Source organism: Zalophus californianus, chromosome 1 (assembly GCF_009762305.2).
Source record: "Zalophus californianus isolate mZalCal1 chromosome 1, mZalCal1.pri.v2, whole genome shotgun sequence".
In the NCBI taxonomy this organism is placed as follows: domain Eukaryota; kingdom Metazoa; phylum Chordata; class Mammalia; order Carnivora; family Otariidae; genus Zalophus; species Zalophus californianus.
Window position 1 is genome coordinate 177175820 of NC_045595.1, and position 10300 is coordinate 177186119.

Here is a 10300-nt window from a genome sequence, read left to right on the forward strand (position 1 = left end):
GAAATATTTCTAATTCACCAAGGCTTTGAACATCCACCTGAGGTCAGTTATGCATTCATAATACATGATTCTAAAAATAATATTCTCCAAAGTATGCAATTGTCACTTGAAAAAGTCAATACAAATCTAACTGTAGTGAATAGTATGATTGCATTCGGGTCAGAAAAAGGTATTTCTTTTTTCTCTGAAAGTTTGGAATAGAACAGTGACTCCAGGACACAACTCTTATGGAAGGAACAAGGTACTTGCTTTGGGACACCCATCCTCACACTCATGGTGTTTCGCAGCGATTGTGAAAGGCAGGAATTACGTTCCATGCTGATGTTTTGATGGCTCTAGTGTCACATCACAACATGGTGGGAAAACACCAGTGGGGTAGAAGTAAAGAGCTTTGTAAAACACAATTAAAGAAATTTCTTCTCCCTTGTTTCCAGCCAGAACACAAAATTAGGACTGTGCTAGAAACCTTCTCTTCCCTCTAGAGTTAATGTGGTGCAGTGGAAAGAACGCAGATCTAGGGGTGGCCTGGTGGCTCAGGTCGTGATCCCAGCGTCCTGGGATGGAGCCCCACATCGGGCTCCCTGCTCAGCGGGAAGCCTGCTTCTCCCTCTCCCACTCCCCCTGCTTGTGTTCCTGCACTCGCTATCTCACTCTCTGTCAAATAAATAAATAAAATCTTAAAAAAAAAAGAACACAGATCTAAAGCAGACTCATTTATGTAGTTTTGTACAAATTAACTAATGTTTCTAAATTCTTGATTTCATCTGGAATACACCTACATCCTCTGGATGATAGGTGTATGAAGTGAATTAATACATATTAATCACTTATATACTTCCTGGTGAGGCAGTGTGAGTTTTAGGAATCAGACACTTGGATTCAACCATCAGTTTGCTTCTTGAGCATTTTGGTAATTTAGGGGGAGTTACCTAATCTCTCTCAACTCCAGTTTCCTCAGCTGTGAAATGAAGATAATAATAGCGTCATTTAATGTGGTATTTGTGGTATGGATTAAGGTCTGTGTGTGTATATATGTGTATGTTTAGCACAGTGAATAGCATACTGGAACACTCAATTCAGGTTAGCTTTTATTCCATAATGACTGTTAGCTGGTTATTTTCATTGTGTTTTTTTTATGACTTATCTGGTGATGATGAGATTAAATGACTGGATTTGTAGTTAACATTTCAGTTTTAGGAGGACGAAAATAGTTATTTTCTCTGATAAGTTAATAATTAATATTAATGGGGATATGCAATAATTATTTAAGATGAATATTTGAAATTTCCACTTTAAATTACTTTATAGTAATAGTTATTCTGGGTCATTGAATAATTATCCAAATATACGCCTTAATCTTTAAGAGACAATAAAAAATATGAAGACAGTGTTTGAACTTTTTATAGGACTAGGTTATAAGAAGAACCTATGACAAATGGCATTCATTGCTAATTCCTTAACTAATCTCAATTTTACTAAAAAAAAAAAAGGAAAATTGTGGCAGTTTGGTGGCAATATTACCAAATTAATTTGTAGGTACGCATTCAGAGAATGAGGCATAATCCAACTTATTCATTCATTTCAAAACTACTTACTGAGTGGCTACTGTGGGTCAGGTACTTTTCTAAACTCTGAGCATATGGCACTAAACAAAATAGAAAAAGACCTTTGCCTTTAGAGATTTTCTTGAAGAAATAATTAAATATAGTGTAGGTTAGATAGATTTAAGTAGTTAAGAGACAAATATAGCAAGAATGGTTGATAGAATGTGACATAGCAGGAGGAGAGCTGAAATCTTAGGGGTGCTGGGAAAACCTCCCGACAAGTTCACATTTGACAGACACCTGAAGTAGGTAAGGGAGTGAGTGATGCAAATCTCAGAAAAATATCATTCCAGGTAGAGAGAGAGTTGGACATGCTAAACCATCAGGGAGAGTGGGTCTGATGACTGTTCCTACAGAATAACTTAGGACTGCAGCCTTAGTGAGAGGAGCCATCAAGCTGCTAGCCTATGCTATCCGCCCAGCTTGATCAGTAGCTGGTCACTGGTATTGGAAGCTTCAGTCTGGAAATTACAGTAAGCCACAGGAGATAACCTGCCAAGGACCTGAGCTCACACAGGGTCCTTTCCTTCATCAGCACCAAGGGATTCCTTCCTTCTTCCTCCCTCCTTTCCTTCCTTCCTCTCTCTCTCCCTCTTTCTTTCTTTCTTTCTTTCTTTCCTTTCTTTTCTTTCTTTCTTTCTTTCTTCTTTCTTTCTTTTCTTTCTTTCTTTCTTTTCTTTCTTTCTTTTCTTCTTTCTTTCTCCTTCTTCCTTCCTTCCTTCCTTCCTTCCTTCCTTCCCTCCTTCCTTCCTTCCTTCTTTCCTTTCTTCTTTCCTTCCCTCCTTCCTTTCCTTCCTTCCTTCCTTCCTTCCTTCCTTCCTTCCTTCCTTCTTTCCTTCCTTCCTTCCTTCCCTCCTCCCTCCCTCCCTCCCTCCCTCCTTCCCTCCTTCCTTCCTTCCTTCCTTCCTTCCTTCCTTCCTTCCTTCCTTCCTTCCTTCCTTCCTTCCTTCCTGGCTTTGTCTGTTGTTTAATTACCCTAAAGGCATACAGAGGTCTTACTACTAAAAACAGAAGAGGCATCATGTTCTTGAGATTCTCATGTTCTTTATAGGATCCTCCTTTGCACACATCAAGAATATTGCCTTTTTATGGGAGGGAAGCAGGAAAAAGAAACAGAAATAGCTGACAGGTACCAAGGGAGTGAGATTGTTTGAAGGCTATTTTGAATTGTTATTAATGTAGTGATACAAGGATTATTCAATATAGTCTTATGTGACCTTATCATAAAGAAGGAAAAAAAAGAGATGAACATTTTATCTTATATAGAGTAAAATAGCTCACAAAACTGCAAAGCAATAGAGAACTGTTATCAGAGCAAGGGGACTGCCTTATAGGTGGAATGCCTTATTAAGAAATTTTTTCTGATATTATTATAATTAATATCCCATTTAATATGTTCCAAAATTCCCACTCTTTACCAAATATGCTAAATGATCTGCATAATACAGAAGTTTCAAATATGTCTCTTTAAATGAAGAGTAAGTCCAAGTTGAAAAATAATGTTTGGTTAAAAGCTTTGGAAGGATGGAAATAAAAACTCTTTGTGGCTATCTCTGGGTAGTGGGATTAGGAATGATTTTCTTCTTCTGTGCTTTTCTTGTGAAATTTCCTGATAACGAATATTTTTAAAAAGTGTAAAAACAAATAATTCAAAAAGCTTTATGTCAGAAAATGTGAATGTTTAAGGAAGATTTAAATGTAAAGAAAAACTTGAGTCTTCTGCATTATTCTACTCCAGATGGTGTTCAGCTTGTGCTTTTGTGTGCACAGCCTTTGAAAGTTATGACTTTTACATAAAAATAATGATAATAATAATTGTCATAACAACAGCAATCTCACGAGTTCCAGCAGACTCCAGCCGGGTTATTTGAAAGCGCATGGAGGCAATGCCGGGTTTGTACAACTTAACCGAGCAGTTCAGTGACCACTGTTACCTTGGAACAAGCAGATGTCACTGCAGACTGTGTGAAAATGTCAGAGAAAATGAAGCAGATCCAAGTAGTAGTAGAAGAAATGAAATCTCACCCTTAAAGTGTGTTCTTTCCCACCCTGAGGATTGTCAATTTGAAGGCTCTTTTGTTCATTTGCAGCATTTACTCTGACTGCAACTCATAGTCCTGAAAATATTTCCATTATCTCGACCTGGAATCACAGCTTCCCTTCTCAGGCTCATTAGGCTCCAAGGGGTCTCACCAAAGCGCCATAACGGCAGAGTCTGATGAAAGGAGTTTGAAACCTGTTCAGGTGCCCGGGGAGCCACAGGGGTGGGGATGGGGCTGAAGGGAGGGAATGTTATTAAGCTGCAGAACTGAGTATGACATATCATTTTCTGGATAGATGGGTAGAGTAATGCATGTGCTGATCTCAGCTTGGCAGGAATAAAGTACTTTTAGTCCAATCTGTTTTTCGCCACCACTACAAACAAGCCTTCTAAGGACTTTTTCATTAAAAGTAAAAGCCAACAATCTCTGAGCTTAAGCTTGGAATTTGAGAGTGCAATTCTCTAAAATCAGACACTTCATAATACGAGAGTGGAATCCTCTTTCTGGGACTAATTTTCTCTCCAGTCAGGGTGGAGAGTATTTAAATTTCCACAGTGAAATACTACCTGGAGACAGACTCCTATTTTCTTTTTCAAGTAAAAAGAGCTTAATAAAATGTTCTTGGGGTACATATTCTTTAAATTATAATTTTAGAACTAAATCCAATCTATAATATATGCATGTGTCATTCATGTTAATTTATTTTATCGATAACTAATTTGATCTCATAAAATATAATTTAGGCATAATAAATACCTGCACACACCCTGTCAATTTATCTATTATGATGAGAACTCCAATCAAATTTTGAGGGTGCTAAAAATGTCATAAGTCATAACTCTGGAGTGAAAGCAAAATAAGATCTGAGGACAGATGAAATACAAAACTACAGCAAATTGAGGCATTTATAGAGCTCATGGAAGGTGAAGTTATAAAACTCTGGAAAAAAAAAAGATTCATCTCCTCCCCATGAAATCATTTTTTGATAATTTCATAAGAAATTGATTAATTATAGTTGCAAGTTTTATAAAAGCAATTCTCTCATAGAACAATTTAGTACAGCAGTGCTGGAGAGAAAAAGCCGTGGAGAGCCCTGGACCCAGACCGTTAGGCCCCCTTGCTCCCACTGTGCGTTCTCCGGCCCGCTCATCCAACCTCTCAGCATCCTCCTCTGAAAAACGTACCTCCTGGGCCGCTTGGGAGATCATCCGATCACAGGCGCACACAGAGTTCGCAAACTCCTGACTCTAAATATGTTAAATATGAAATACCGTATGTCTAGTCTTCACCCCACTGAAAAAGAGAATACATCCGTGTCTTAGCTGTCATGTCCTAGGTCAGAGAATGTACAGTTTGGCCTACCTGCACATCTGGGAGTCTCCAGCTCGAAGTTTGTAGACCTCAAAGCTCTGAAGATGCTGTGTGCCCCTGGGACATCTCCCAAGGTTGGAGTGGCCTTGTCTTACCAGTGTCTGATTACATGGCCTGTGGTGTTGAAAGGAAGAGAGGAAGAGAGGTAGGGAGGAAGGGAGAAGGGAGGAAGGGAGGAAGAAAGAAAAAGAAAGAAAGAGAGAGAGAGAAAGAGAAGAAAGAAGAAAGAAAGAAAGAAAGAAAGAAAGAAAGAAAGAAAGAAAGAAAGAAAGAAAGAAAGAAAGAAAGAAAGAAAAAGAAAGAAAGAAAAAGAGAGAGAAAGAAAGAAAAAGGAAACGACAAGGCAAGGATTTTCTATAGCAACGAAGAAAAGAGAGGTCTGGTTTTATAATTAAGGCTTCTGATCGGCTTAGGTTCACTAAAACAAAGCATTTGCGTTGGGGAGAAAGGAATGATTTCTCTCTTCTAATGAGGAAACATATTCCCCAGAAAGGAGGGCAGAATGGGAATGGGTATTTCTGATTCCTCAATTTTTTCCATCCTCCTAACCTCCCTTACCGTATAAATTAGCAGATTTGCATACCTAAAATATACCTCAAAAAACTCAATAAAAGCATGGTTTAAAAATATACAGCTAATTACAAGAGAATGTTCATTTCTTTTCCCTATAAGGCAAATGAATATTTATCAAGTTAAATTCCAAGATACTTATTATCTCGCTTGCATTTTGAATATAATTACATTGGAAAGCAATTGTTCTGATGGGTGTAGGCAGAGATTAAAAGATTTGTATGCACTTCTTAAAAATGCAAAATAATCATAGTTTTTTTTTTATCATTAACAAAGTAGCTCAACCCTTCCCTTCAGCTGAAAAATAAGTTAACATTAAAGCATAGCAGTTCTGGAGATATTACATAATAAATGAAAATGGCCAATAAAAACTAGGTTGCAATTATTTTTTGGAACCTCAATTTATAAACATGAGAAAAAAATGCCGTGAGATATTTAAAGGAGCTATTTAATTTGCTATTTTAAAGCTCAGATTTAAAAATAACTGCTCTCAAATTGTTCCACTAATGTATAATGTAGATAAATAATATCAAAATGAACAAGATTTATGAAATAGCAAATAGGCTGTGATTGTCTTAAATTAATGAAATTTAATTATGCTAGGGCAAATAAAATCAAGGTTTCATACATCCACATGCATATAACTTTTATAATCATAGAAGGCTTTTTTCTCACACTTTTTATAACAGCATTTTATAACAGCATCAAAATGAATTTATCCACATACATACCTTGTTTTCCCTATCTATATCTAAACTTCCAGAAGATATAGATTTTGTATTATATTTCTTTTATTGATTCCAAATGATCAAAAGTATCTTAAAGCTAATTGGTATCCAATAAATATGTTAACTGCTAACAATAGAAAAAATGAGATAGAAAATTTGAAAAATTATAACACAAATTATGTAGGAGACTGGATTTAATTAAACCACAGGACAAATGCTCATCTATTATGTGTGCTTTGTCACATATAAAATCTATCTTATTATATTCTTGTTCTCTCATATATCTGTCGGCCTGCTATTGCAAATATTGTCAATGTCTTTCCAGATTAAATACGGAACCTAGAAAATCCTGAAAACTGTTTAACTCCAAGTGTACTGAGCCTCCTTTCATGTTTGACCAAAACACTTTGATAATTTTAAGTAGCAAAACTAAAAGGTTGGGTGGTGATATCGGACCAGAACTCATATAGCAACTGCCACTGAGGTAGGGGAATAGTCAAAGCCTAAGAAAGGCTGAATAAATTTTAACTGAGATTAGCTCTAGAGAACTTTATGGTCAAATAGGAATAGAAATACATTACAGCTTAGAAATGAGTTATGCATTTTTATAAAAATACTATATGCACATGTAGTTTGGTTTGAACTAGGGCAAAAGAAAACAATCTCTTGGACTCTGGAGCCCTTTTATGAAATTTCTAATTAATTTTGATAAATCCCTTTTAATATGGCAAGGAGTTCCACTTGGGCTTATCAGTTTAAGAGTTATACTTGCACTCAGTGGACTAGAATCTGCCCTAAGCTAGTTATGCATAACACCTGCTAAAGTTAATAGACGTTCCACATGAGTAGCTGATTTTGCCAGAGAGTCATGTGGAATTAACTAATGAAATTTGGCTGACAATATCTTTAATATTTTCATTTAAAGAGTATTTATTACCTTGCACGGCCTCCTTCTATAATTAACTATTTTTGATGTGCACTTAACATATTTCAAATGTGTCATCATTCTTTTTTCTCTGATGCCATACACTCAGGCAAAGAAAATATTTTAAAGTTTTTGTCTCCCAATATTCATTACAAATGATGCAGTGGCATATTATCACACACACACACACACACACACACACACACACACACACAGAACATATGTTTAAGAAAACTTGTAAATGGATGGATAATATATTATTTTTTAAGATCCTTCTAGAATCTCACAGACTGCATGAGCTGTCCTCTTTCAAAGAAATATCATTATTGATTAATGATGAAAGTACTAAAATCTTAAAACTGGTGTTCATGGCCATGAGAGACTATGGACTCTGAGAAATAAACTGAGGGTTCTGGGGGGGGGTGGGGGGAAGGGTTAACCCGGTGATGGGTATTAAAGAGGGCACGTTCTGCATGGAGCACTGGGTGTTATACGCAAACAATGAATCATGGAACACTACATCAAAAACTAATGATGTAATGTATGGTGACTAACATAACATAATAAAATAACAACAACAACAACAACAAAAAAAAACTGGTGTTCGTGGTAAAACATTGCTACACAGAATGGCAGTCATGACTGCTCTCCATTAAGTCACTCTTCCCAGACTAGTTTTGTTTTCTGTGTTCACATTTTAGTTCACATGGTTTGTCCTTCTTGGATGACCCTTTATGCAATCCCTGTCAAACCGAATCGTTAGTTCGGGTCCCACCTCACATTTTTGGTGCAGTGTTTCATAACCCCCAGAGATTATTCTCTCCATCAAATCAATGCCTTACTTTGTATACATCTCTCACCACAAACTAAGATTATATTCCCTGTGTGCTTTGTTTTCTTACTCAAACTGAAAGCTCCTGAAGTACCAGAGGAGGTTTTTATAGTTAGGCTTTCTTCCTAGGCTTTTACGCAATGACTTGTACATGCTCAGTGCATGTTTAGAGATGGATTAATGAAAAGTGATTTTTTATATTGTTGCAAAATGAAGCCACATGAATGTGAATCCAGATAAGGTTTTAGTGTGATGAACTTGCTTTGGCCAGCAATACCAAGCACCATTTCCCTATATGAGCATAATTCCTATAGGGTGGACCATAGTATCAGGGATTTTCATAGTGTGTCACTCATTTATTGAAAACAAAACTGGTTACTGAGAGATATATGTTATTTCTACTATGACAGGCCCAGTGATTTCAGATGGAAATTTGCCAGATATTATTCTTTTTGTACCACTTTTTAGGATCCGTGTTTGTGTCATTTTATTTGATAATCATTGGTATTTATTTTGTGTATGTGCTATATATTCAACATATTAAAGGCTAACATAAAATAGGAGTTATCATTCTCCCCACTTCCCACAGGGATTTCAACTTGTTTGGCAAGATGGAAAAATTAACATCTAAGGAAATATTACAATTATTTGAAGCACAAAGATAGGGGAGAATTGTGCATGAGTCTCTAAATAGTTTAGGGAAATGATGTTATATGCTGAGACAGACAAGAAAAAGACTTTTAAAAAGGCATATTAGATTTCAGATGCAGATGAGGGATCTGAATAGAAATGTCCTAGGCAGATGTTACATAGCCTCTGAAGAGAGGATTATATCAATCGGTATAGAAATAGGAGAGTCATCAGCATATTGGTGGTAGTTAAATCCACTTGAGTATACACACTACCATAACCAATGTAATTGAAGAAGATTAGAAAGTCAAGCACTGAAAGTTCTGGGACAACCACTCTCAACAAGAAAGACAGGGTTTAAGAAAAAGAAATCTAAGCTAAGAGAACCAGCAGAGAACAGGGACCCAGAAATTGATTGAGAATTTCAAAGAAATTGGTCAGCAGATATTCTCCAGTTCTGTCAACAGCCCTCTCCCACTTTTTCTTTGTTATTTTTTTTTAACTTCTGGCCCTTCAACCACCACATATATGTTATCTTCATCCCAGATCTCTCATCTGATTCTGGGCCTTCATATTCAGGCACCTTTATGAAATCTCATGCTGAGCTTCCATAAGACCTCAAACTTCTATGAACTGATTAGCTAGGGCAAAGATGGCTACATGTCTCTTGTTCCCCAGTCATAAAATATTCGGAATATATCTGGACACGTAACCAACAAGAATAAAGTCTACATACCCCAGTCCGTCTTGCAGAAAAGTTTGGCCTTTTGACTAAGTGTCAGACAATGGGATGGAAGAAGAAATTGTGTGCAACTTCCCAGAAATGTCTTTAAACAACATAGGCAAGCCTTCCCTTCCCTTACCGTTTTTCCTTACAGCTAGCTGAAATGCACATTTTATAGCTGGACAAGGAGCTAGATAAAATATACTAGATTATGAGATAGATTTAGAAACTCAGGCCATGCAAACAGAGCAACAAGATCAAAGGAGTCTTAATCTCCCACCCTTGTGAAAAATTTAGCCAGCCATGGATATATAATTGGATTTTGATGTGAAACAAGCTCTTGTCTTATTTAAATCACTATTATGTCGAGCCTTCTGTCTCTACCCACCAAAAATAATTCTAATTAATACAGTACATTTATCACAAATCTCTTTTTACTCTTATATTCCCTGTTTTGTGAATAGCATCGCCAGCAATCTAGGCATTGAAAAACGGAGTCTTTCCTTTCTCCCTCATCCCTCATGACACCAACCACAGTGTGGTCTCTCCTGCCATTACCTTAGTCATGCTCTTGTCATTTCTTGCCAGGATTATCCAAAATCTGTTGCTTCCCATTTCCAGTTTTATTCCCTCCTCAATCCAATGTCTGTGCTTTGCAACTAAAATGATCTTTTTACAAATTAAAAGTTTTATCTTGTCATTCCTTTGTTTAAATTCATTTAATGAATTCATTTAACAAATTTCCATTTATTATCTATCAGCTTCTTCCTGATCTGCCTCCTGCCTACATCTGCAATCTCATTGTTCTGATTTCCATACTGCTCCCCATGCTCCAACCACTGTAGAATCTCTTACGGAAATTCACTTGGCTTTT